This window comes from Scyliorhinus torazame, chromosome 5 (genome assembly GCF_047496885.1).
Source record: "Scyliorhinus torazame isolate Kashiwa2021f chromosome 5, sScyTor2.1, whole genome shotgun sequence".
NCBI lineage: Eukaryota > Metazoa > Chordata > Chondrichthyes > Carcharhiniformes > Scyliorhinidae > Scyliorhinus > Scyliorhinus torazame.
The window spans coordinates 263,667,686-263,692,798 of NC_092711.1; the positions used below are offsets into that span (position 1 = coordinate 263,667,686).

Genomic DNA, 25,113 nt, shown 5'->3' on the forward strand with positions numbered 1-25,113 from the left:
CCTGAAGCTTTATGTCTCTGTCATTTATTACCCCACTAAGCTTAGTTTATTTGGCAACATCACTTTTTAAAAATAGCAAAAATTCAAAAAAGATTTTTTTTAAAAATAGCAATTATCTCTTTTTTGAATTTTTATTTGGTGTCTAGTAGCCAGTGGATTTCACAGTATATGACACGTGCCAAATAGACAATGTGGATAAATATGTCTGTGCAAATTGACAGTTTGTCTTACATCGGTCTTGTTTCTTATTTCATTGACTTCAACAGAAATTAAAAAATCAAGGAGAGAAGTAATGCAGGCTAACAATTCACTATCTTTCACTTTACACCATGTACTGAGTCAAAATTATCTCCTTTCCTTATCTTTGCCAAACAAGCCTTAAGGACCCTCGCTTGCTAATTTTTCTAAATCTGGGTGGTACGGTGGCACAGTGGTTAGTGCTGCTGCCTCAGAGCACCAGGGACTCAGGTTTGATTCTGACCTTGGGTGACTGTGTGAAGTTTGTACTTTCTCCCTGTGTTTGCGTGGGTTTCCTCAGGGTGCTCTGGTTTCCTCTCACAGTCCAAAGATGTGCAAGGTAGGTAAATTGACCATGCTAAATTGCCCCTTAGTGTCCAAAGGTTAGGTGGGGTTAGGGGGATGGGATGTGGACCTCGGTAGGGCGCTCATTCCGAGGGTTGGTGCAGGTTTGATGGGCTGAATGGCCTCCTTCTATCTTGTAGGGATACCAGGGTTCTATATGATAAGAATTTACAGAAGCTCGTGCATTATGTGTGGATTAAGCGATCCTTCGGATTGGAAAACAAGGCCCAGTCATCCTTGTTCAATGTATATCCTTTCATCACCTATTTAATTTTTAGAAATTCAATGAAAATATATATAATCATATTCAAACTAAATGCTTAATTAATGAATCATGCAAATGTAAAAAATGTATCAGTTGGAAATGTAAGTTTAGTTTTGTCCATTTGTTCTACAGAGAAATAGAAACTATGTTCAAACTTTAACAATTTAAGGAACAAAATTTAAAAGAAAAATTGTTATAATGATTCATTGAATATTCACAATGTGTAGAATATTTAGCAATATATGATCAGAATTCTCCAAGTGCAGTTAAAGTGTTCTAAACAAAGAAGACTTGCATTTATATAGTGCCTGGCACAGTTGTACTGTAGAAATAATATGAACAGTCTCTATTCATTGTAAATATTAATAATTTTGTTTGTAAACTTTAAAAAGTACTTATCAAAGATTCACTGACTTGAATGCAATCAATCTGTTTCACAGTTCAAAGAAGAATCGTATTTCACGTCAAAGACAATCACATAAGGATTTTTGACAATGAGAAATTGTGAAGGTGCTTGATTTTCAGATTAGTGCTGGTACTAACAGTTTGTGGGTGAGAGACAGTTGCATGTCTGCACAATGAGTTCCACAGCTAAGACAAGCTATCAAAATTTACAATCTGATATGTACGGAGGACAGTAACAACATGAGAGGAAACACAGAGCACCCTGGTACGCAGGATAGTGTGCCAGACAGAGTGAAAGCAAAATTCTTAAGGACAAATCAACAGAGTCATTCTCAGGTCAGGATTTAACTAAATGGGAACAAAGCCCGATAATGAGCATGTTTAACTGCGTGCTGCTCGACGCTCGCAACGCTGAGGAACACAATGCTAAAAAATGGCACTTGCGGTAGACAGTGGAGAACGTGCGGCCAGGGCCGCACATAGCCTGTTTTGAGGGGCAGCACGGTAGCACAGTGGTTAGCACTGTGGCTTCACAGTGCCAGGGTCGATTCCCGGCTGGGTCACTGTCTGCGGAGTCTGCACGTTCTCCCCGTGTCTGCGTGGGTTTCCTCCGCGTGCTCCGGTTTCATCCCACTAGTCCTGAAAGTCATGCTGTTAGGTAATTTGGACATTCTGAATTCTCCCTCTGTGTACCCGAACAGGCACAGGAATGGCGACTGAGGGCTTTTCACAGTAACGTCATTGCAATGTGAGCCTACTTGTGACAATAAAGATTATTATTATTGTGCACTGAGATCTCCGCTTGCCAGAAATCCTCAGTGTCGCGAGAGATCGGGACGCCATTTAAAAATGGCATCCCGATCTCTGGAGCACCTGAAGTGACCCCCGCCCAAGACACAATGGGAGGTACGCCAGCTCCTCCATGCAGAGCACCCTCCAGCCGATCACCACCATGCATAAAATACCAGCCTAGCAACTTGGCAGTGCCAACCTAGCACCCTAGCGGTGTTCCTGCCAACTGGCAGTGTTCCTGCCAACTGGCAGTGTTACCATGGCACATTGACAGTACCAGGCTGGCAGCCAGGTGGCACTGCCAGGGTACCCAGGCAGCACCAGCAGTGCCAGGGTACCACTCTACCCAAAGGGCATGCACCCAGGGGCATCCAATCCCCTGGGAGACCGCCACAAGTGTAATTCCACCTGGTCCCCATTTGTGGAGACCAGTACTGGACAGTGTTCACCCAAGTTCTCCAAGACGAAGGAGATAGATTCCTTTCCTCAGGTACCTCAGGAACTGGCACATTATAGTGAGACTAGCTGTCTCGCCTAAATATGCAGATTTGCTAAAATGTGATCTCGCCCACAATGTTTTGCGTGATCATGTTAGATCTCGTGAGGCGTTACGAACTGTGTAGATCCCGGGAGCAGGGTCATATGGTAAAATCGCGCCGTCACTCTTTATCATAGGTGATTTAAGAACAATACTATAGAGCCTGGATACTTAACAACATGCCTCTGTAACTCACTTGCAGAGTGATGCAGGCAGCAGTCATCAGCACCAGTGCCTAGGTTTGGGAATAATATAGGCTGCAGTCAACGACACCACATCTTAATCAATGAATAATTTAGTGATTCCCTTCATTTTCTATGCCATCCTTGATTTCATAAACCTTACCACAAATAGTCTTTCTTCATGATGATTCACCATGCTTACCCTCTTAGTCAAGCAAGATGAGATGCACTGTTGACCAATTTACCCTCTTAGACAAGGAATAGTGAAGGGAACACGCGCTGCCTAGTATTTTAGTTAAGAATGGTAAATATGAATGAAGGAATAGCAACTTTAAAAGAGAAATAAAGTAATGTGAAAAATACGCCTTGTTTTAGAAACTTAACGTAATTATTTCCACTTGATATCATTTATTTGAAGCTTTATGTGAATTCCTTTGTGTTATGGAGATAAGGGCTGGTATTTTCAGGCACCCTTGCTGCGGGTTTTGTGACAGTGTAGGTGGGTCACCATTCACTGGGGGGGTTTCCCCAGTGGTGTGGCCAGAGAGCAACACAAACGGCCATTGACTTTGGCGGAACTGGAAGATCCCACCGGGTGGGTGGTGGGATGGGGAAGGGGGGTGATGATGGAAAAAGCTGACCAATATTTACACATCCACTGTTATTGTGTTGTAAACAATATATCTCAGAAACTAAGGGATGAATTTCAACAAAACTTGGTACGCAGATAGGGCATGTTCCAGGAAGGATTGGCTAGTTTTTGGCGAGGATACAGTTCCAGGTCTGGATCCTGAACTTTTTTTTAAAGGATCCATTAATATTTTGAGATGGGGTGAACTGACATTTTTTAAAGAATGTTGTGGATTGTTTTATTTATAATATGGTGGATTATCTCAGCTGCGATGATGGAATTTGTCACAACTGTCAAAATGAGAGCAGAGTTTTCAGAACAGGTTGTTGGATATGGATTGGCCTGCAGTCTCGTCAGTGAGATAGAAACTCTTGTGAAAAAATATTTGGTTTTCAGCTTTGTAGTTACAGAGCATCAATCAGGCAGGGGAAAACGTCAAGGAAGATCTGCGCAATTGTAATGATGTTGATTTAACTCAGCATTCCTGAGGTATGTGCTCTATTGTGTGCCCTCTTTACTTATAATATATCTGTTCTATATGCTGGTGTTATGGATAAAGAAATATCCGTGGAGCCATTCACTTGATTACAGCTCATCATAGTGCTATGTAATCAGGAAATAAATCTACAGTTTATAATGGGTAAATGTATGAAACTATCAATAAATGTTGTCTGTGTGTTGTTTTGCTGATCTAATATTAAGAAATATATTGTTTCCTCCCTGGTGGCCTGGAGACGGATCTTGCTGAGATGGAGGGACTCGGAGTCCCCGAAATCAGGAGTGTGGATCAGCGATATGGTAGAGTTTCTCAGTCTGGAGAAAATCAAGTTCGCTCTAAGAGGATCAATAAAGAGATTCGCCCGGAGTTGGCAGCCGTTCATCGATTTCTTTAACAAAAACTGAACGTCAGCAGTAAGAGGGGAAAGGAAAAAAGGGGGGGGGGGGGAGGAAAATAGGAGGTATGGTAATGTTAAACAAGGACAGGGAATTTAGTATACGGGTAATTGGAGAAAGGGCGGGAGGAGTGGGGTACGTGGTTTATTGTGTGTTATTTTAGGGGGTATTTTGTGCGTCGACCTGCGCGGTTTTAGAAATGTCAATATGTTAAATTGTGAAAATTACAAATGCTTCAATCAAATATTTTCTAAAAAAAAAAGAAATATATTGTTGGCTTTGGCAAGGTACAAAAGGCAAGAAATAAAGATGATTCTGGACATCAAGAATTTGTAAAGAACATTTGCATGAGATGATCAAATTGCAATTATCAAGGAAACTGAAAAAAATGATTAGGACAAATTATTGGATATGGTGGAGAGACCAAGTATAAAGTGCCCAAGTTAAAAAGAGGTTGAGAGTTAAGAACGGAAGCCAGAATGCAAACTTTCATCCAACGATTATTATATTTATGCATTGTTATCAGGAATTGTTATTGAACAGGATAATACAAATGTGTTCAAGAAACAACTGGATGTGTTTCCAGATGGAAAAGGAATAGAGTGATATGATGTAGACGGGGTTGATCTACAGTGATGGATTGTGAGGTCTAATTTGTTTTTTGCTATTACTGAAAATTCTAATGTTCTTATGTAAGTATATCTAAATTGAATAACGGTCTGTTGCTATAGCAACAGACCAGGCCTGCCAGAGAAGGTTGTGCGTTTGGTAGCATAATAATGTACATCCGCAGATGACTGTAACCAGGGCAGGTATCTTTTAAAATTGAGGATTCTGGCTGTTTGGAGCATGGATGAAATTGGAAGAAATTGTACTGTGATACTAGCAGTGAACCATGACTTAATATTTACTTCAAAAACCTGGGTTCAGCAATTGATGATTATCCCAACATGAATCCCACATAGAAGCGGCAGGGTTACAGCTGATGAAACTGAGACGATTCCCCAGGCAGAAACCGTGATGTCTGTAGTAGCTTTGGTGATGGTATTCTCTGGTGATTTTTTTAAAATGTTGATGTAAAAGGCTGAGTTGCAGTCATAACATACATTAGGAGTTGCTCGAGAAGACCGTGAAGCAGGCCCCTCTCTGAAATATTATATAGAATGGACTCTAAAATGAAGCAGGTCAGTCTCACACACTCTCCATCTCACCAATCCCATTCTCACTGACCTGTATGTTGCCCTTTTGTGCATGGGAAATATTTTTTCCCTTTGGGCACAGCACATGTAGGAACAGTTCTTTCAAATCTACATAATAATAAAATTCTTAAGATTTCTTTCAGCATATTTACAAATTTGCTAGGAAAATCAACCAGAGGAAATATGTATGAAATACACAATACAGTCAAAGCAATTCTTCTCACATTGTAAGGTAAGAGTAATGTAAAGTGCAGCTTGTGTCTGGCCACCTGCTGTTGTAAAATAGACAACGGCCTGAAATTTACAATTAAGAATTGGACATTTTAAATTTCAACACCATGGGCGGGATTCTCTCAGCCTGGGACCGGGCTGGAGAATTGCCACGACTGGCGTGACGCGATTCTCCACAGAGCGGAGAATCGCCGGCATTAGCACCGGCGCGGACGGCGTGGCGCCGGCCGGGGGCCGCTCTACGGGGCCCCCTCTGGCGATTCTCCGCCTGGGATGGGCCGAGCGGCCGTAACAGAAAACCCGAGTCCCGCTGGCGCCGTTCTAACCTGCTCTCAGCCGGCGGGACCGCCGCGTGGAAGGGTCCGGGTGCGGACTGTGGAGGGGGGGAGGGTTCGACCCTGGGGGTCCTCCGTTGTGGCCTGGCCCACAATCGGCGCCCACCGATCGGCGGGCCGGCTTCTCGGGCTGGAGGCCTCCTTTCTTCGGCGCCGGCCCCTTTAGCCCTACACCATGTTGCCTCGAGGCCAGCGCGGAGAGGGGAGCCACTGTGCGTGCGCGGGTTGCCGCTCGTGCCACTGTGCGTGCGCGGGTTGCCGCTCGTGCCACTGTGCGTGCGCGGGTTGCCGCTCGTGCCACTGCGCGTGCGCGGGTTGCCGCTCGTGCCACTGCGCATGCGCGGACCGCAGTTGACGTTGGGATTAGCAGTTGGCGCGGTGAGGGACGCTCCAGTGACGAGGGGCCAGAATTGCTGATCCTGAGGTCATGTTGATGCCGTCGAGAAACACGACGGTGTTTACGACGGCGTCAACACTTAACCTCAGGATGAGAGAATCCCGCCCCATCCGTCCACAGGCAGGCCTGATTGGAATTCGAACTGCCAAGTTCAAATCCACTGAGCAGAGACAGACAGTCGGGACATGTCTGGGCCTGCCCTGTAAACAGGACATCAGGAGACAATTGGTCCCATTCAAATAGATCAATTGTTGAGATTGCCCAGATAAAGCTAGACTTCCTGACACCCGGATCTCTTGCCGTTACCTTATATGGAGTAAGGTTATGTGCGGACAATACATGGAGGTGGTCTCCTGGGGGTGGGTTCTGTCATAATATGCACCCATGCACATCATGAGGTAAAAGCAGGCAGTGACAGACACCCAGGTGAGCCAATCAACATACAGAACAGAACACGACCAATCACCAGACAGAACACCAGAGGGGGGCTTCCAACTATAAAACACACGAGGCATCAGCACTCTGCCTCTTTTAACTGGTGACAACTGTAGTGACAGTCAGGGTGTACAAATCATTCAACACCTTCTACACGTGGATCAGAGCTAGCCTGGTCTAGATAGTTAATGTTAGTTTACTTAGAGTAGTAGAGAGTCAACCCCCAGGCAGCTGTGTGCTTCGTTACTGAAGTTCAATAAATCTTATTGAACCAACGCCTACGTTTGGTGTATGCTTGATCATTTCACTGCATCGTGTTGCAGTCCGTCTTACCCCAGGGTGAATAACACAACAGGTTCCTGGTGTCTTGCAGAGTTGCAATCCGGTGTTGCGACTCCCGCCCCAAGACTTCATTGGCTGAAGGCCAGAGAACTTTCTGGAAAGGCACGAGGAGTGGTATAAGAATCAACCACCAGGACCCTCCCCAGTGAAGACTCGGCACAGAGGAGCAGAGAAGATTGGACGATCGAACAGAGACGGAAGGAAGCAGCATGCGAGACCCACCTTCGTGGATGAAAGCCCTGAGACAACCGAGACGCAGAGAATTGGATCTGCAGCTCGGCTGAGTTCACCGGCATGGGCAGTGTTAAGAATCTTGGGAGTATTATTATTGTTTGGGATAATTTAAGGGGGGTGACTGTTTACTGTTTTTAATAATAAATTTGGTTTGGACTACTTCCGGTTACGGCGATGCACTGCTAAGCTGCACGTTTCGGCAGCTCCCATTCTAACGGACTTTTGGGCTCTTTTTGGGAGCCCCAGCGGAAATTTTTTCGGACCAAACCCAGTGTGGGGTGACGAAGTAAGGAGTCCCCCCTGGTGTGTATGGAAAAGATCGGTGGTAGTGGCCAGATTGCGAAGGATCCTTTGGAGCAGCGGCAGAGAAGAGAAGGAATAAGCAAGATGGCGACGGATGGAGCCCAGACGACATGGGGCCCGGACCAGCAGGAATTCCTTCAACGATGTGTGGAGGAATTAAAGAAGGAGCTGCTGGCGCCGATGTTGTTGGCAATCGAAGGGCTAAAAGAAACGCAAAAGGCCCAAGCGATAGAGGTCCGTGGGGTGAAGGCGAAGGCAGCTGAGAACGAGGATGAGATTCTGGGCCTAGTGGTAAAAATGGAGACACACGAGGCGCTACATAAGAGGTGTATCAAAAGGCTCGAAGCCCTGGAGAACAGCTCGAGGAGAAAGAACCTCCGGATTCTGGGTCTCCCCGAGGGAGTGGAGGGAGCTGACGTTGGGGCTTATGTGAGCACGATGCTCCATTCGCTAATGGGAGCTGAGGCCCCCTCGGGCCCCCTGGAGGTGGAAGGGGCTCACCGGGTCCTTGCGAGGAGACCAAAGGCTGGAGAACCACCAAGGGCGATAGTGGTGAGATTTCACCGCTTCACCGACAGAGAGGCGGTTTTGAGCTGGGCCAAGAAGGTACGGAGTAGCAGGTGGGAGAATGTGGTGATACGAGTGTATCAGGGCTGGAGCGCGGAGGTGGCGAGAAGGAGAGCGAGTTTTAATTGGGCCAAGGCGGCACTACACAAGAAGAAAGTAAAGTTTGGGATGCTGCAGCCGGCGCGATTGTGGGTCACGTACCATGATAGACACTACTACTTTGAAACGTCGGACGAGGCATGGACCTGCATCCAAAAAGAGAAATTGGACCAGAACTGAGGGGCTGATGCTGTGGGGGAGATGACGATGTTGATGTACAGAAATGTAAATTGGGGAATGGGAGGTTCACAGTATCGGGACGATCGATGGTTTTTTTTTTTCTCTTCTTGACGGGATGTGGGCGCCGGTGGAAAGAGGGACAGAGGTGGGGGATGGGGAACGGGGGAGCTATACCATAGGGGGCGGAGCTGATCCAGGAAAGTGCGGGTTTCCCCCCCCCGCTATGGAGATGATGGCGGAAAGATAGGCGCAAGGAGGATGAGAGTTCACACACGGGGGGGGTCAAGGAGAGAGCGGGAGAAGCCGGGGTCAGTTGGAGTCAGCAGACTTTCGGAAGCATTATGGGGGAGTAACCATGCTAGATGGGGATCTAGCGGGGGCGGGGGTCAACTGGGTTGCTGCTGCTGGGAGCGAGAGGGAGCTGGCAAGGGAAGAGGTGGTCGGGACGGGAGTGCGCCGCCTGGGGGACGGGTGGGTGCGCGGGACCTGGACGTGGGACTGGCCTAGAGTAGGGGATGGCTAGTCGGCGGGGGGGGGGGGGGGGGGGGGGCATTCCACGTGATCAGCCGTTTTGGGGGGCTGCCCCCCCCCCCCTCCAAACGGCTGATCACGTGGAATGTGAGAGGCCTAAATGGGCCGATTAAGAGGGCCCGGGTGTTCGCGCACTTAAAAGGACTGAAGGCAGACGTGGTCATGCTTCAGGAGACGCATCTGAAGGTGGCGGATCAGGTTAGGTTAAGGAAAGGATGGGTGGGACAGGTGTTCCATTCAGGGTTGGACGCGAAAAATAGAGGGGTGGCGATATTGGTGGGGAAACGGGTGTCGTCCGAGGCTAGGAATATAGTAGTGGACAACGGTGGCAGATATGTGATGGTGAGTGGTAGATTGCAGGGAAGGGAGGTCGTGCTGGTAAATGTATATGCCCCGAACTGGGATGATGCGGGATTTATGAAGCGGATGCTGGGACGTATCCCGGACCTGGAGGTAGGAAGCCTGGTAATGGGGGGGGGATTTCAATACTGTGCTGGATCTAGGGTTAGATCGGTCTAGATCCAGGACCGGAAGAAGGTCGGCAGCGGCCAAGGTGCTCAGGGGGTTTATGGAGCAAATGGGGGGAGTGGTCCATGGAGATTTGCTAGGCCGTTGGCCAAAGAGTTTTCCTTTTTCTCCCATGTCCATAAGGTATACTCCCGGATAGATTTCTTTGTTTTGAGCAGGGCACTGATTTCGAGGGTGGCAGGAACGGAGTATTCGGCCACAGCCGTTTTAGACCATGCCCCGCACTGGGTGGATCTGGAACTAGGAGAGGAGAGGGAACAGCGCCCACTCTGGCGACTGGATGTGGGACTATTGGCGGATGAGGGGGTCTGTGGAAGGGTGCGGGGATGTATTGAGAGGTACCTGGAGGCCAATGATGATGGTGAGGTCCAGGTGGGGGTAGTATGGGAAGCGCTGAAGGCGGTGGTTAGGGGAGAGCTGATCTCCATTAGGGCTTACAAGGAGAAAAAAGAGGGCAAAGAAAGGGAGAGATTAGTGGGGGAGATTTTGAGTGTGGATAAAAGATATGCGGAGGCCCGGACGAAGGACTATATAGAGAGAGGCGAAGACTTCAGACGGAGTTCGACCTGCTGACCACAGGGAAGGCAGAGGCACAGTGGAGGAAGGCGCAGGGGATGAGATACGAATATGGGGAAAAGGCGAGCCGGCTGCTGGCCCACCAGCTTCGTAAGAGGATAGCGGTGAGGGAAATAGGGGAGTTAGGGATGAAACGGGAACTACGGTGCGGAGTGCAGGGAAGGTAAATGAGGTGTTTAAGACCTTTTATGAGAGGCTATATAGGTCCCAACCCCCGGAGGGAAAAGGGGGGATGCAACAGTTCTTCGACCAACTAAGGTTCCCAAGGGTGGAGGAGCAGGAGGTGGCAGGTCTGGGGGCGCCAATCGGGGTGGACGAGGTGACTAAAGGGCTGGGGAACATGCAGGCAGGGAAGGCCCCGGGACCAGACGGGTTCCCGGTGGAATTCTATAGGAAATATGTGGTCTTGTTGGCCCCGCTGCTGGCGAGAACCTTTAACGTGGCCAGGGAAGGGGGGATACTACCCCCAACAATGTCGGAGGCGACGATATCATTAATCCTGAAGCGAGATAAAGATCCGCTGCAATGCGGGTCATATAGGCCTATCTCGCTCCTGAATGTAGACGCCAAGTTGCTGGCAAACGTGCTAGCGACGAGGATCGAGGATTATGTCCCGGGGGTGGTGCATGAAGACCAGACAGGGTTTGTAAGGGGAGACAATTGAATGTCAACGTGCGACAGCTGTTGGGGGTGATAATGATGCCCCCAGTGGAAGGGGAGTCAGAGATAGTGGCAGCGATGGATGCAGAGAAGGCATTTGATAGGGTAGAGTGGGAGAATTTATGGGAGGTGTTGAGGAGGTTTGGGTTCGGGGAGTGATTTGTCAGTTGGGTCAAACTCCTCTATGGGGCCCCAGTGGCAAGTGTAGTCACAAATCGGCAGAGATCGGAGTATTTTCGGTTACATAGGGGAACAAGGCAGGGGTGCCACCTGTCCCCATTACTGTTCGTGCTGGCAATTGAACCACAGGCCATAGTGTTGAGAGACTCTAGGAGATGGAAGGGGGTGGTTAGAGGGGGAGGGGACACCGAGTGTCACTCTACGCAGATGACCTACTGCTGTATGTGGTGGATTCTGTGGAGGGGATGACAGAGGTTATGCAGATATTGAGGGAGTTTGGAGATTTTTCGGGATGTAGGCTTAATATGGGGAAGAGTCAGCTTTTCGTAGTACACCCCGGGGACCAGGGAAGAGGGATAGACGGCCTACCGTTAAGCAGAGCGGAAAGGAGCTTCCGATATTTGGGGATTCAGGTAGCCAGGAGCTGGGAAACTTTACACAAACTCAATCTGACGCGGCTGGTGGAGCAGATGGAGGAGGATTTCAAGAGGTGCGATATGTTGTCGCTCTCACTGGCGGGCAGAGTGCAGGCGGTCAAGATGATGGTCCTCCCAAGGTTTCTTTTTGTGTTTCAATGTCTCCCTATTTTGATCACTAAGGCCTTTTTTAAGAAAATAGATAGGAGTGTTATGAGTTTTGTGTGGGCAGGGGAGACCCCGAGGGTAAGGAGGGGGTTCCTGCAGCGCAGCAGGGACAGAGGGGGACTGGCGTTGCCGAATCTGGACGATTATTACTGGGCCGCCAATGTGGCGATGGTTCGCAAGTGGATGAGTGAGGGAGAGGGGGCGGCGTGGAAGAGGCTGGAGATGGCGTCCTGTAAAGGAATGAGCTTAAAGGCGCTGGTGACGGCGCCGCTACCGCCCTCCCCGAAAAGGTATACCACGAACCCAGTGGTGGTGGCAACTTTAAGGATCTGGGGGCAATGGAGGCAATATAGGGGTGTGGCGGGTGCCTCGGTGTGGTCCCCGATCAGGAACAACCATAGGTTTGTCCCAGGAAGGATGGACGGAGGATTCCAGAGCTGGCATCGGGCAGGAATTATGAGATTGAGAGATTTGTTTATTGACGGGACGTTCGCGAGCCTGGGAGCGCTGGAGGAAAAGTATGAGTTGCCCCCGGGGAATATCTTTAGATACATGCAAGTGAGGGCGTTTACGAGGCAACAGGTGAGGGAATTTCTGCTGCTCCCCGACACAGGGGATCCAGGATAGAGTGATTTTGGGGGTATGAGTCGGGGAGGGCAAAGTGTCCGAAATATATCAGGAGATGAGAGACGAGGGGGAGGCGCTGGTAGAGGAGCTGAAAGGAAAATGGGAAGAAGAGCTGGGGGAGGAGATTGAGGAGGGTCTGTGGGCTGATGCCCTAAGTAGGGTAAATTCCTCTTCCTCGTGTGCCAGGCTTAGCCTGATACAATTCAAAGTTCTACACAGAGCACACATGACGGGAGCAAGGCTGAGCAGGTTCTTCGGAGTGGAGGACAGGTGCGGGAGGTGCTTGGGAAGCCCGGCGAACCACACACATATGTTCTGGTCGTGTCCGGCACTGGATGAGTACTGGAGGGGAGTGGCAAAGGTGATTTCAAAGGTGGCGAAGGTCCGGGTCAAGCCAGGCTGGGGGTTAGCTATATTTGGGGTAGCGGAGGAGCCGGGAGTGCAGGAGGCGAAAGAGGCCGATATTCTGGCCTTTGCGTCGCTGGTAGCCTGGCGAAGGATCTTACTCATGTGGAAGGAAGCGAAACCCCCCGGCGTGGAGGCCTGGATAAACGATATGGCAGTGTTCATAAAACTGGAATGGATGAAGTTTGCGTTGAGAGGATCGGTTCAGGGGTTCTCCAGGTGGTGGCAACCGTTCCATGACTATCTCGCGGAACGTTAAGGGAAAATAGATCGTCAGCAGCAGCCGCCCAGAGGTGGGGGGGGGGAGCACTATTTTTTGTTACTTTGTTAGTTCACTATTTTATTTAAATAATGTTACTTATTAGTTATTGTGTTATCTTTTATGTTGATTTGCAAGGTGGAAAAATTGTGTTTGAAAATTTTAATAAAATATATTTTTAAAAAAAATAATAAATTTGGTTGAATCACACACCTGTATTTGTCCATTGTCCATCTCACAAAGAAAGGCACCTGGGTAAAATGTTTGAATAATAAACTGGTCAAAGTGTCTGAGGTTTCACAGAAAACACTGTCAATGTTCAATGCAGAGTATCATTGTTATTTCAAACATAAAATATCTCTGCAATACAAGAGAAATTAACATTTTCTTCTGTTAAGTTGGCCAGGATTTAACACAAGAGATGGTGGCCCCGCCCACAGGCTGTAAAGTTGGGGTTATGTCTGCATCCTCCAGCCTTGGAAGTCACGGCCGGATGTTATGTGGCTCAAGCAATTATTTTCCTGCGACTGTGGCTTCTGGACTTACGGTGGCGGCTATGGAGTAAGTGGTCATACGCAGGGCAGGTCCGGCTCAAAGGCATCAGTTTGGGCAATTTATACCCACTAGCAGGGTAGCTCCGGCAGGAACGTGGTGTAGAAGGTGTAGAGGGAGCGGTTCTTCCCAAGATTGGCATGTCTACTGGCCACCAGACCCAGCAAAAAACAGTTAAAGACCTGGCTAAGGAATTGGAGGGGACCTGTGGCGCAGCAACAATTGCGGAAAGGGCGGAAGGGGAAGAGTCATCGCCAGTGGGAAAGGCCCAGATGTAGCAATTGATGGTCTTAATCAAAGAGGAATTTCGCCAGCAAAGGAAGGAGATGCACGCTGACTGGCCGAAGGCCATTGAGGGAGCAGTAGCACTTTTGCGAAGACCGATGGACTGTGCAGATAAGTGCCTTCAGGCACAAGGGACAAAGATATGAGAGGTGGAGAAGGTGGTGTCCGACCAGAGTGATTGGACTGTGTATTTGGATGTGGAGGTAGGGGTTCTGGGGGACCTATGCAAGTCATTGAGGATGAAGGTGGAGGAGCAGGAAAAAGGGTCCAGATGTCAGAACCTGCAGGTTGTGGGGCTACAGAGGGAGTGGAATGAACAAGCGCCATGAAAGATTTGTCAAGGATGCTGGCTGGGTTGGTGGAGGAGGGAGTTCTGGAAAAGCCCCAGAGGTGGACAGGGCCCACAGGTCTTTATGGCTGAGGTCGAGAGCGGGGGACCCGCCACGGCGGTGATTGTGCAGTTGCACAAATTTGTTGCGAAGGTGAAGATTCCACAATGGGCCAGGGAGAAGCGAGACTGTGAATTGATGGGGAATTGTGTCCGAATATATCAAGATAATGATGTGGAGCTGGTGAAGACGCGTGCAGGAATCAAGGCGGTGTTGTATCAAAGGAAGATTCAGTTTAGGATGCTGTACTCAGCGAAACTGTGGGTCATTTTTGAAGGCCGGGAGTACTATTTTGAAACACCAAAAGAGGTCAATGATTTTATAAGTGGCCATAAACTGAGGGAGAACTGAGAGTTGGTGTGAGATGGAGGAGCTCAATCTGCAAAGGTTGGTGGTTGTGGTTATTGTGTGTTGCTGGAGGGTGGTTTTACTTTTTTCTTTGGGGAGTTATAAGTTTGTAAGGTGTAATCGCAAACCCCCTCCCACCTCCTGCTGCCTGTGGTGTTTTTCTTTTTGGAGGGGGCGATTTGCGATTGTGGGTGTGTAGCGCACAAAGATGTACGAGAGACGAATAGAGATGAAGTCGATGAGGCTTTATTAAGCGTGACTTGTTCCCCGCAGTTCAGCAACAGACTGGAGCTGCGGGGAGAACTCCTGATTCTTATACTCCGCCTTCAGGGTGGAGCTAGCGATAAACAGCCAACCAGGACCCGGGATCTGTCAGCCAATGGCATCACGGCTTCACAGTCCCACATGACCCCTAATGCATACTACCACAGGGTGTTTCTTCTTTACAGCTAAGGGGTGTGTATGGTGGGACCCGCTGGGCGGGATTGCGGTTGAAGGACATTCAGGTTGAGTGCCCACCCCAAAATAAATGTGGCAGCCACTGATTGGACTTGATCGATCAGGGTGATTGAGCCCTGACCAGTTGATTGGCAATGACCCAGGGACTGCCCAAAAGGGGGGCAAAATTCCTGACGGTAAAATGTTCTGCACCACCTTAGAATCTCTCTCTGCAGCAGCGCACAACAGCAACGAAACAACGGTGATCTTCACCGGCCACCACGAAGAGGACCATTACGCCACCAAATAGAAGGAAGACCAGAGCTAGAGCATCAGACCATCGAGGACTACAGAAGTCGAATGCAGATAAAATCCTTTATCTGTCTGGATACTTACTCGTCACTCTAAAGTTAAGTTAAGGCCTAGTATGAACTTTAATATTCTGTAAAAAAGCTTGTGTTGGATGGTGTGATTGATTAACTGTAACATTGTGTGAGTGTGAATAAATACTATTTGTCCACTGTCCACCGCTTACGGGTTAAAAACACACTGTGGTAGCAACAACGGCCTTAACCCCCCGCCCCCTCCCAGATGCCAGATTCGCCGTAATGCCGGTGGGAAAACATGCTGATGTGAAACACGTTCGTACAAAGTGGCATGCAGATGTCGGGACTCGTCTGAAAGATGTCACGGGCTGCCTCCATAGTTTGGGATCGAGGCAGCCTGCAACCCAGGAACAGCACAGTAGTAGGTCACGGGATCATCTTCAGGTGGGACTTCCAGATTTAGTGTCCTGGAGGGGGTCCATCCTCCAGCCTCAGAATGTTCCAGGAGATCCGTCTTCATTCTCGGGGGTCCATCTTCCAGTCTCATAGAGTGCTGTTGGAGATCTATCTTCATTTTCAGGTGGTCCAGCTTCTTTCTTCATTGGTGGGCAGCTTTTCAATATGGCACCCCTACACAACAGCGGACTAGATGCCATCCACGCCTGCCCCGACACTGCTCAAAACACCTGGGTGTTCTCCTTCCGGGAACCACAGCGGGAATCACACTATGCTCCCGCCCCCGCCACGGCACTTAGTGACCAAGTTGGGAGAATTTCGTCCATAATCTCTTTGGCCTCAATATTTACAACCCCACAATAGGTGGGAGAGGGTTAAAAATAAAAAATGGGTAACGCATACCAGCCCATTACTTAAGCATCATTGTTATTTTCATGATAATGGGTTTGTGCTCTGAGTGTCCTACTCTACACTTCATTAAAATATTTAAAACAGGTTCCACAATGAGTTAAATTTAAAGATACTACATGGTCCCAGATAGTGAAAGGGAGATGGGAGCTGCTCACTGTGGTGATATGCATCACTGTAAATACACATGGGGTTAATGTAGATACACTACTCTAAGAGAGACAGGGGCAGATCAGAAGCATCACACCCACCGCATGGATTAGAGCAGACTGGTTAGTTAGATTGAGTTACTATAGCAAGATTAGCAGGAGAGTCGAACTCAAGTAGGAGAATTGTTAACAGTTCAATAAATGTGTTAAACCTATCTCCAATGCTGAACCTTCCTTTGTCAGAGTATACATCAAGGAAGCAGCTTATGCTACATGAAGAAGCATAACACAACACTCACCTTACAATGTTAGAGCCTTTTACTGCATTCGCCGGAGGCCTGCAGGATCAGGTATGCTTCCCACATTTGCTCAATGAAACTTTCAGCCTCAAGGAAGCAGTTTATGCTACATGAAGAAGCTACATGGTTCCAGGAGTGCCTGTTGAATCTCTATAGTTCAAGTCAACAAATCCGTGACTACCAGCAACAGCACCCAGGCAAGATGTTCGAGATTCCGGTTCCACAGCAGCTCAGGTACCACGGCAATCTCAGTGCAAACTGGTGTGCATTCAGGCAGAGATTTGAGATCTACCTGGTAGCGTCTGACGTAGATGGCGTGGCGGTTGCAGAGAAAATAAAGCTTCTGCTCACCATTGCAGGTGCAAGGGCAGCAGAAATCTTCAAGACCTTCAAGTACTCCAAAGGGCAAGAAACGAGAGCCTTCCAGACAGTCCTGAAAAAGTTTGAAGAATACTGCGAGGAATACACAAGAGAGAGCGGTAAAAGAGGCGCCAATACTCACCACGAGGCGAAGATAGACCTGCAAATGCAGAAAACGGCAGTTTTGATGGTCAGCCATCTTGGGAAAGGAGCCCCAAATGCGCAGTTCTCCAGAAGATGCGAACCGGCAAAACAGTGTTTTGCGCATGCGTGAGAAGCCGCGCATACGCAGTTGCGAAAACGGCGCAAAGTAAAGGAACAGCACTCTGCGTATGTGCAATCCATTCATACGCTCTACGTCACCAACATCATGACGTCAGAGGCCACGGACCAGGCCCACTTAAAGGGGGAATATCCCAAAATAGTTTTTTAAAATTTCAAAGCCGGGAAACACAATGCTTTCACTTGGAATGAAAGCACAATGCCTGAACTTCGACCAGGAACTGAAAGTAACCTCCGCAGAACAGTTGGCACCGCCTAAAGAAATGATTTGGTTTTTGAAGACTATGACTCAGACGTTGATTTCTTCTTTGGACATCGCGAGCACAATGGCAGCTCCGACACAGAAAGTGATGATATGGTCCTTGAAGACTACGACTCAGACGATGATTTCAACACAAGCCCCACGAACAGTGCTCCACGCACCACGAAGAGTCCCCGACTCCACACAGAGAGTGGTCCACGCACCACAAAGAGTCCCCGACTCTGCACAGAGGGTGGTCCACGCACCACGTAGAGTCCCCGACTCCGCACAGAAAGTGATGACAGACTGCACAGCGAGACCACTGCAGGTCTCCACAAAGAGAACACAGAAAGACTCCACAGCGAGACCACTGCATGACTCCGTTGAGAGCGCACAGATCGACTCTACAGCGAGACCACTGCATGACTCCACACAGGGAACGATGCCAGACTCCCCAGAGAGAGCGATACAAGCCTCCACAGCAAGCTTGTTGACAGACTCCACGATGGAAGCAACGCAAGACTCCAGAGCGCAGTCCTTGCATGAACAAGACCATGAAGGTCTAGCAACCTTTTCTGAGCAACCAGCAGCAGACGATGCAAGTCTGCCACGCTCAAGTGCACAGCAAGACGACTATGACAGTCTACCACGCTCACGTGAACAACAAAAAGACTATGACAGTCTACCCAGATTATTTGAGCCACCAGAAAAAGACTCTGACAGTCTACCCAGCTCATCTAACCGACATGAAGACACTGTATGTGCAACAAGTGACAAAGGCTTCACAATTCCCATACAAGATGTGCGACATCTCAGCGAGACTGACAGATCTCAGCTAGTATGTACAGAGGCACTCGACAAACAAAGTGAGGCTACTAGTGACTCCAGCGACACCACGTTAATTCAAACCTCATCCACTCGACGCCGGAAGCCTGCAGGATCAGGTATGCTTCCCACATTTGCTCAATGAAACTTTCAGCCTCTCCTTTGCTGACTGTGGCTTCTCTCTATCCCTCAGCTGTAACCCCCTCCCCTTGACCATGCACCCCCACAATCCTCTCTCTACCACGATCACCATTCTCCCTGTAGCCAATCATAGTCAACGTCAACCCACTCTCCCCAAGTCCTGATTTGTGACCATGACATGCTGCAATTGTAGCCAATATCCGACTCTAATTTCTGACTATCTGCGCACCCAGATTGGGGCCTGTCCCCAAGGGCTTTTAACTGCTGGTTTACCTGCCTATCAACTGGTGAGGAAATAGAAGAAAAATGTCTCTCTGGCTGACAATTGTCTGTAATTTATTGAAGATAATTTTCCAATGGACCTTCTGCTTAGGTAGTAAGTAGGTAGAGTACAGCAAAATGCACTCTGCTTACAATTAACTTTGTCTACTTTTATTTCTATTTATAGTTTATTTACATGGAGGAAATGTGATCAGCCAGCTGCAACGTTGGCCAAGGGTCTAAGGTAAGCAAGGAGGGAAGGAAAGCATGAGGGAGTGAACAGGATGTGGTCCCGCTGGAACAACCGCTTCTCACTCCACATTCAGGTAAGTAAAAATTTTAAACTTATATTTTAGATAGTATTCAGCAGACCCTTTAAGGATTGCAGAGTCAACTGTTATCCTGGGTTTGCATAGGCAATACCCATAAATGTTGGCATTGACAAAAAATTTAAATAAAAGATGATACAAAAATGCAACAACATCAAATCACATTTTATAGACAGGTAATGCATGCATCCATAAGGTGTATAATAAAATACCAATTAATTTTCTTGGATGTTTCATGCACTAAATTAAGAAAATGTTCACTCTGACCTGTTTCTGGTGTTTTTGTTGACACTCTGCTTGGTTTCTTAACAACGTAAGAAATAGGAGCCAAATTAAGCCAAATGGTTCTTTAAGCCTGCTCTGCCATTAAAAGATCATGGGCGAAATTCTCCGTTATTGGCGCAAAGTCCGCCGATCGGCGCCAAAAACGGCGCAAATCCAACCTTCATCACGCCGCCCCAAACGTCGCAAAGTCTCCGGCCCGGAATCCGACGTGACGGGATCCGCGCTTGCTCACGTGGTTCACGCCATGCGGCGTCATACACGCCGCACGGCGTGACGGCTCATAAGGACGCGCTGCTCCCCCCCACCCGACCGGAACACCCGACCGGATGGCCGCCTGCCGCTCAGCCCCGAGGTGCCAGTCACGGGATGTGGAGGCGCTCCTGGACGCAGTGGAGCAGAGGAGGGAGGCCCTGTATCCCGGACACGGCCGCAGAGTTGCCCCACGCCACAGCCGGCATCTGTGGAGGGAGGTGGCAGAGGCCGTCACCGCTGTGGCCCTGACACCACGGACAGGCACCCAGTGCCACAAGAAGGTGAACGACCTCGTCAGAGCAGCCAGGGTGAGCCTCCCCCTCTGCCCGATATCCATATTCCCCCTCCCCCATATCCCCCCTCCCCCATATCCCCCTCCCCATATCCCCCCTTCCCCCATATCCGCCTTCCCCCATTTCCCCACGTGAATCCAGCCCTAACCCTAACCTCTGCAATACACGCGCAACCGATGGCGTGCATTCATATACCTGTCTAACACTGTTGGCTTTTACCCCTGCCACCCCACCCCCCCACCCCCACAGGAGAAACGCGCACACAACAATAGGGAGCATGTGAGGACTGGAGGAGGCCCCGCTGATGAGAGGCCACTGACCGAACACGAGGAAAGGGCCCTGGAACTGGCTGGCGGACCTGAGGACCGGGAGGTTGCTGATGCAGAGGTCGGGGGCGTACTAGCAAGTGAGCCGCCGACAGCCCGTCCCCATATCCCCCCTCCCCTGTATCCCCCTCCCCCATATCACCTGATCATTGCCTGCGTGTCTAACCATGCGTGCTTCATTGTGTATCACAGGAGCAAACGTCAAGGCACCCATCCCCGCAGATGCAGACCGCCCGCATGATGCCCCTCGGAGGCCACGGGAGACGGAGAGACCCGGACCCTCCGGCATACGACGCCCGCAGGATGCCCCTCGCACACCACGGGAGACGGAGAGACCCGGACCCTCCGGCATGCGACGCCCGCAGGATGCCCTTCGCACACCACGGGAGACGGAGAGACCCGGACCCTCCGGCATGCGACGCCCGCAGGATGTTCCTTGGAGACCACTGGAGTAGGAGAGACCTGGAGCAACAGGGAGACGATGCCCCCATCTCGTGCTGGTGCGACGACGCAGGCGTGTGCCACCCAGCGACGTGAGGGGCAGCCACAGGCCCCCGTCACAGCCGAGCCAGGACACCACTCCCCAGGACACCACTACCCAGGACACCACTACCCAGGACACCACTACCCAGGACACCCCTACCCGGGACAGCACTACCCAGGAAAACGAAATACCGGACAGTGACTCAGAGTGGATGGGTGGAGACGAACCCCCACCCCAAAGTGCCATGGACTCAGAGTGGGACGAAGAGCACGACACAACGCCACTGCTGTCACCAACACCCTCCACCATCGCAGAAACACTCACCTCGGTTGGGCACTTTAGTGATGAGGCGTCTGGTACACTCACTGGTGCGCACAACACAGGCGTCCCGGTACAGCAGGCGGAGGTAGGAGCAGCAGAGGGGCCGGGCGGTCGGAGGGCAGCCCAGCCCAAGCGAACATCTGCCGCCCAGATGGATCCCGGGTTCCTGCAGTTACCACACCCACCCATAGATCCGATGCAACCACCGACCCGGAGACGAGCGAAGAGGGTGACGGCCGGCTTGCGGCGGCTGCAGTCGCAGGTGGAGGAGTCATACGTGCCACCCAGGCCGACACCGCACGGGTGGCGTCCACGGTGGAGGCAATGGGTGCGACGGTGTCAGACATGGGGAACGGTTTGCGAGGCCTGGGGCTTTCCGTGCAGGTGGCGTCTGTGGCCCAGGACATGGCTGCCCTCTCACAGGAGGCCATGAGCCAGTGCCAGCGCCAGATGGCAAAGGCGCTCAACGCCATGGCCCAGTCTCAGCAGGCCATAGCCCAGTCTCTGCAGGCCATGGTCCAGTCTCAGCAGGCCATGGCCCAGTCTCTGCAGGCCATGGCCCAGTCTCAGCAGGCCTTGGCCCAGTCTCTGCAGGCCATGGCCCAGTCTCTGCAGGCCATGGCCCAGTCTCAGCAGGCTATCGCTGAGGGCATCGGCGCCATTGGCCATGTGCGAGCCGGCGTCGCACAGTCACAGACAGGGTTTGCCAATCCCCTGAGCTCCATGGCTGCAAACCTGCAGACCCCTGTCGATACCAGCACGGGCCTCCAGGACTGGCAGCGCCAGATGTCGGGGGGGCGTCGGGTGGCCAGTCCGTTCGCATCCCCCACCCATGTAGAGGCCTGGGGGCCATCGGGCACCCCGAGGGAGGAGGAGGTGCTGTGGTCCGTCCCGGGTCCCCCTGTAGGGGAGGTCCCGGAACACCGCGACACCTCAGACTCCCCCCCTTCTGTCCCAGGTGCATCGGGTGGGCAACGGGCAGGACAGGCTGGCAGCTCGCCATCCCAGTCGCCCTGGCCGCAGCCTGGCCCATCTAGGCCAGGACGCCCCAGGAAACGGCCGCCAAAGAGATCCCGTGTCAGAGGGCAGGAATCACAGGAGTCCACCTCCAGTTCTGCTGTACCGTCTGGGGAACCACGTAGACGTAGTCATAGGGTCCGTAAGGCCAAACAACTAGACACTGAGTAAGTTGGCACGGGTGCAGGCCACAGATGAATTTTAGGGGCTAGGGCACGTGCATGAACTCCTTTGGTTATTAAAGTCAATGTTACACCTATAGAAGCTGCCTTTGTGCTCTGTCCAAAGCGTGCGGGGGTGTCATGTACGTTGAGCGCAAGTATGTGTGTGAGGGGTGGTCTTACCTCAGCCCCAGGTGAGTTTGCCCCCTTCCCCCTGGGCCGCCATCAACATCCCCCCGGGCAGAGGACGGGACCGTGCGCTGCAGTGTCACAGCCGCATGCAGGGATGGTCCGGGTGGATGGTGGTACTGTGGCCATGGGTCAGACATAGTCCAACAATGTGGAGCCAGGAGCTCATCGCAGGGCGGGTTGTCATCATCCTCCATGGCCTGCAATAGACACGCGTCCACCGGCAACTGTGTGAGCCCGGCCGTTGTGCCGCAGGTGGATCGGCAATGGGGGGTGGTGTGCATGCGGGTGGGGTGGGTGGGGTTGGGGTGGGGGGTGAGGGTGCTGGGTGGGTGGATGGGTGGGGGGTGTGGGTGGTCGGCTGTTGCCATGGTGTGCGGTCTGTGGCCATACTACCCGATTCCCACGCCCATCTAGTCAGTGAAGCGGGCGGCTATCAGCCTGTCCCGTGCCCGCTGGCCCAGCCGGTAACGATGGACAGCCACCCGCCCGTGTCTAGCCCGTCTGCCCTGACCATTGCCCCCATCCCCCTCATCTGGGGAGGACTGCGCCTCTTCCTGCTGCTCCTCCACTCTGCCCTCCTCTGCCTGCGGCACATCGCCCCTCTGCTGGGCTATGTTGTGCAGGACGCAGCACACCACAATGATGCGGCCGACCCTATCTGACCGATACTGGAGGGCGCCCCCAGAGAGGTCCAGGCACCTGAAACGCATCTTCAGCACGCCAAAGCACCTCTCTATCACTCCCCTTGTCGCTACATGGGCATCATTGTAGCGGTTCTCCGCCTCATTGCGTGGCCTCCGTACAGGCGTCAATCAGCCACGATCGCAATGGGTAGCCCCTGTCACCCAGCAACCAGCCCCTCAGCCGGGGATGGTGTCCCTCGTACATGCTGGTGATGGATGACCACGAAAACACGTATGAGTCGTGTGCACTGCCCGGGTAACGGGCGCAGACGTGCAGGATCATCATGCGGTGGTCGCAGACCACCTGTATGTTCATCGAATAGGTCCCCTTCCTATTGGTGAACACGGCCCTGTTATCTGCAGGTGGCCGCACGGCGACGTGCATCCCATCAATCGCGCCCTGGACCATGGGGAACCCGGCCACGGCAGAGGAGCCGACGGCCCGGGCATCTTGGCTGGCCCGGTCCACAGGGAAGCGGATGTAGCGGTGCGCCATGGCATATAGGGCGTCTGTCACTGCCCGGATGCACCGGTGCACCGATGTCTGCGATATGCCGGACAGGTCCCCACTCGGTGCCTGGAATGACCCCGTTGCATAAAAGTTCAGGGCCACCGTAACCTTGACGGACACAGGGAGAGAGTGTCCCCCGCCAGTGCCACGCGGTGACAGGTGTGCCAGCAGGTGGCAGATGTGTGCCACGGTTTCCCGCCTCATCCGGAGTCTCCTCCTGCATTCCCGGTCCGTGAGGTCCTGGTATGACTGCCGGGGCCGGTACACACGGGGCGCCCTCGGGTGCCTCCGTTGCCGTGGGGCCGCGACGTCCTCCTCCCCCTCCTCGTCCTGTCGGTCAGGTGTCCCTCCTGCCTGGGCGGCTGCCGCCTGTCCCTCCTCCTCCTCCTCCAGGGCAACATAGACATTAGCGGCTGCCGCCACGGCGGCCAACATCGCTGGCTGATCGGAAAACATGACGGCCTGGTGGTGGGGCGGGGGGGGGGGGGGAACGAAGACATGTCATCATTGCCCATACCCCCTCCTCCCCCCAGCCAGGTGGCATGGACCGCATGGGTCCAACGGTTGGAGGCTGGCACCTGGCCAGGTGGACCAACTCACTTGCCCTCGCACCCCCCCTCCCCGGCACGGAGCCCCCATCCCCCCTCCCCGGCACGGACCCCCCCATCCTCCTCCTCGGCACGGACCCCCCATCCCCCCTCCCCGGCTCGGACCCCCCCCCATCCTCCTCCCCGGCACGGACCCCCCATCCCCCCTCCCCGGCACGGAACCCCCATCCTCCTCCCCGGCACGGACCCCCCATCCCCCCTCCCCGGCCCTCCCCGGCACGGACCCCCTCATCCTCCTCCCCGGCACGGACCCCCCCATATCCCCTCCCCGGCCCTCCCCGGCACGGACCCCCCCATCCCCCCTCCCTGGCACGGACCCCCCCATCCTCCTCCCCGGCACGGACCCCCCCATCCCCCCTCCCCGGCCCTCCCCGGCACGGACCGCCCCATCCTCCTCCCCGGCACGGACCCCCCATCCCCCCTCCCCGGCCCTCCCCGGCACGGACCCCCCCCTCCTCCTCCCCGGCACTCACCCCCCCCTCCCGGCACTCCCCCGGAGCCCAGCCCACTCTAACCCCCCCCCCCGCCGCGCACACACAACCCTAGACACACCTCTCCCCCACACATTCAGACTGCGGCCACGCCATCGCCTGCCCAGCGGCCAACCCCCCCAGGCCGTCACCCACCTCCACGCTGGTCGGCGTAAACCTCGAGCACAGGTCGACGCCGATTGAAAGGAGGTTTGATTTTACGCCGACGTGACCCGTCATCACGTCGACGGGACTTCGGCCCATCCGGACGGGAGAATATCGGCAGGCCCAAAATCGACTGCCTTGCGCCCACCCGTGCCATTCTCCGAGGTCTGCGGCGCCATTGACGCCCCGCCGACCTTTCTCCCTTCGGAGACGTCGGCGAGTGGCGGGGCCGGAATTCACGGCGGCCAACGGCCATTCTCCGACCCGCGGCGCTGCGCGAATTGCGCCACGTCGC

At 52.2% G+C, this 25,113-nt stretch overlaps 1 protein-coding gene across 7 annotated transcripts in view; it reads right to left on the bottom strand.

Annotated features, from left to right (window-relative positions):
* Positions 1 to 25,113, bottom strand: part of dlg3 (discs, large homolog 3 (Drosophila)) — a 1,021,949-nt gene that overhangs the window by 508,640 nt on the left and 488,196 nt on the right. The window lies entirely within an intron of this gene.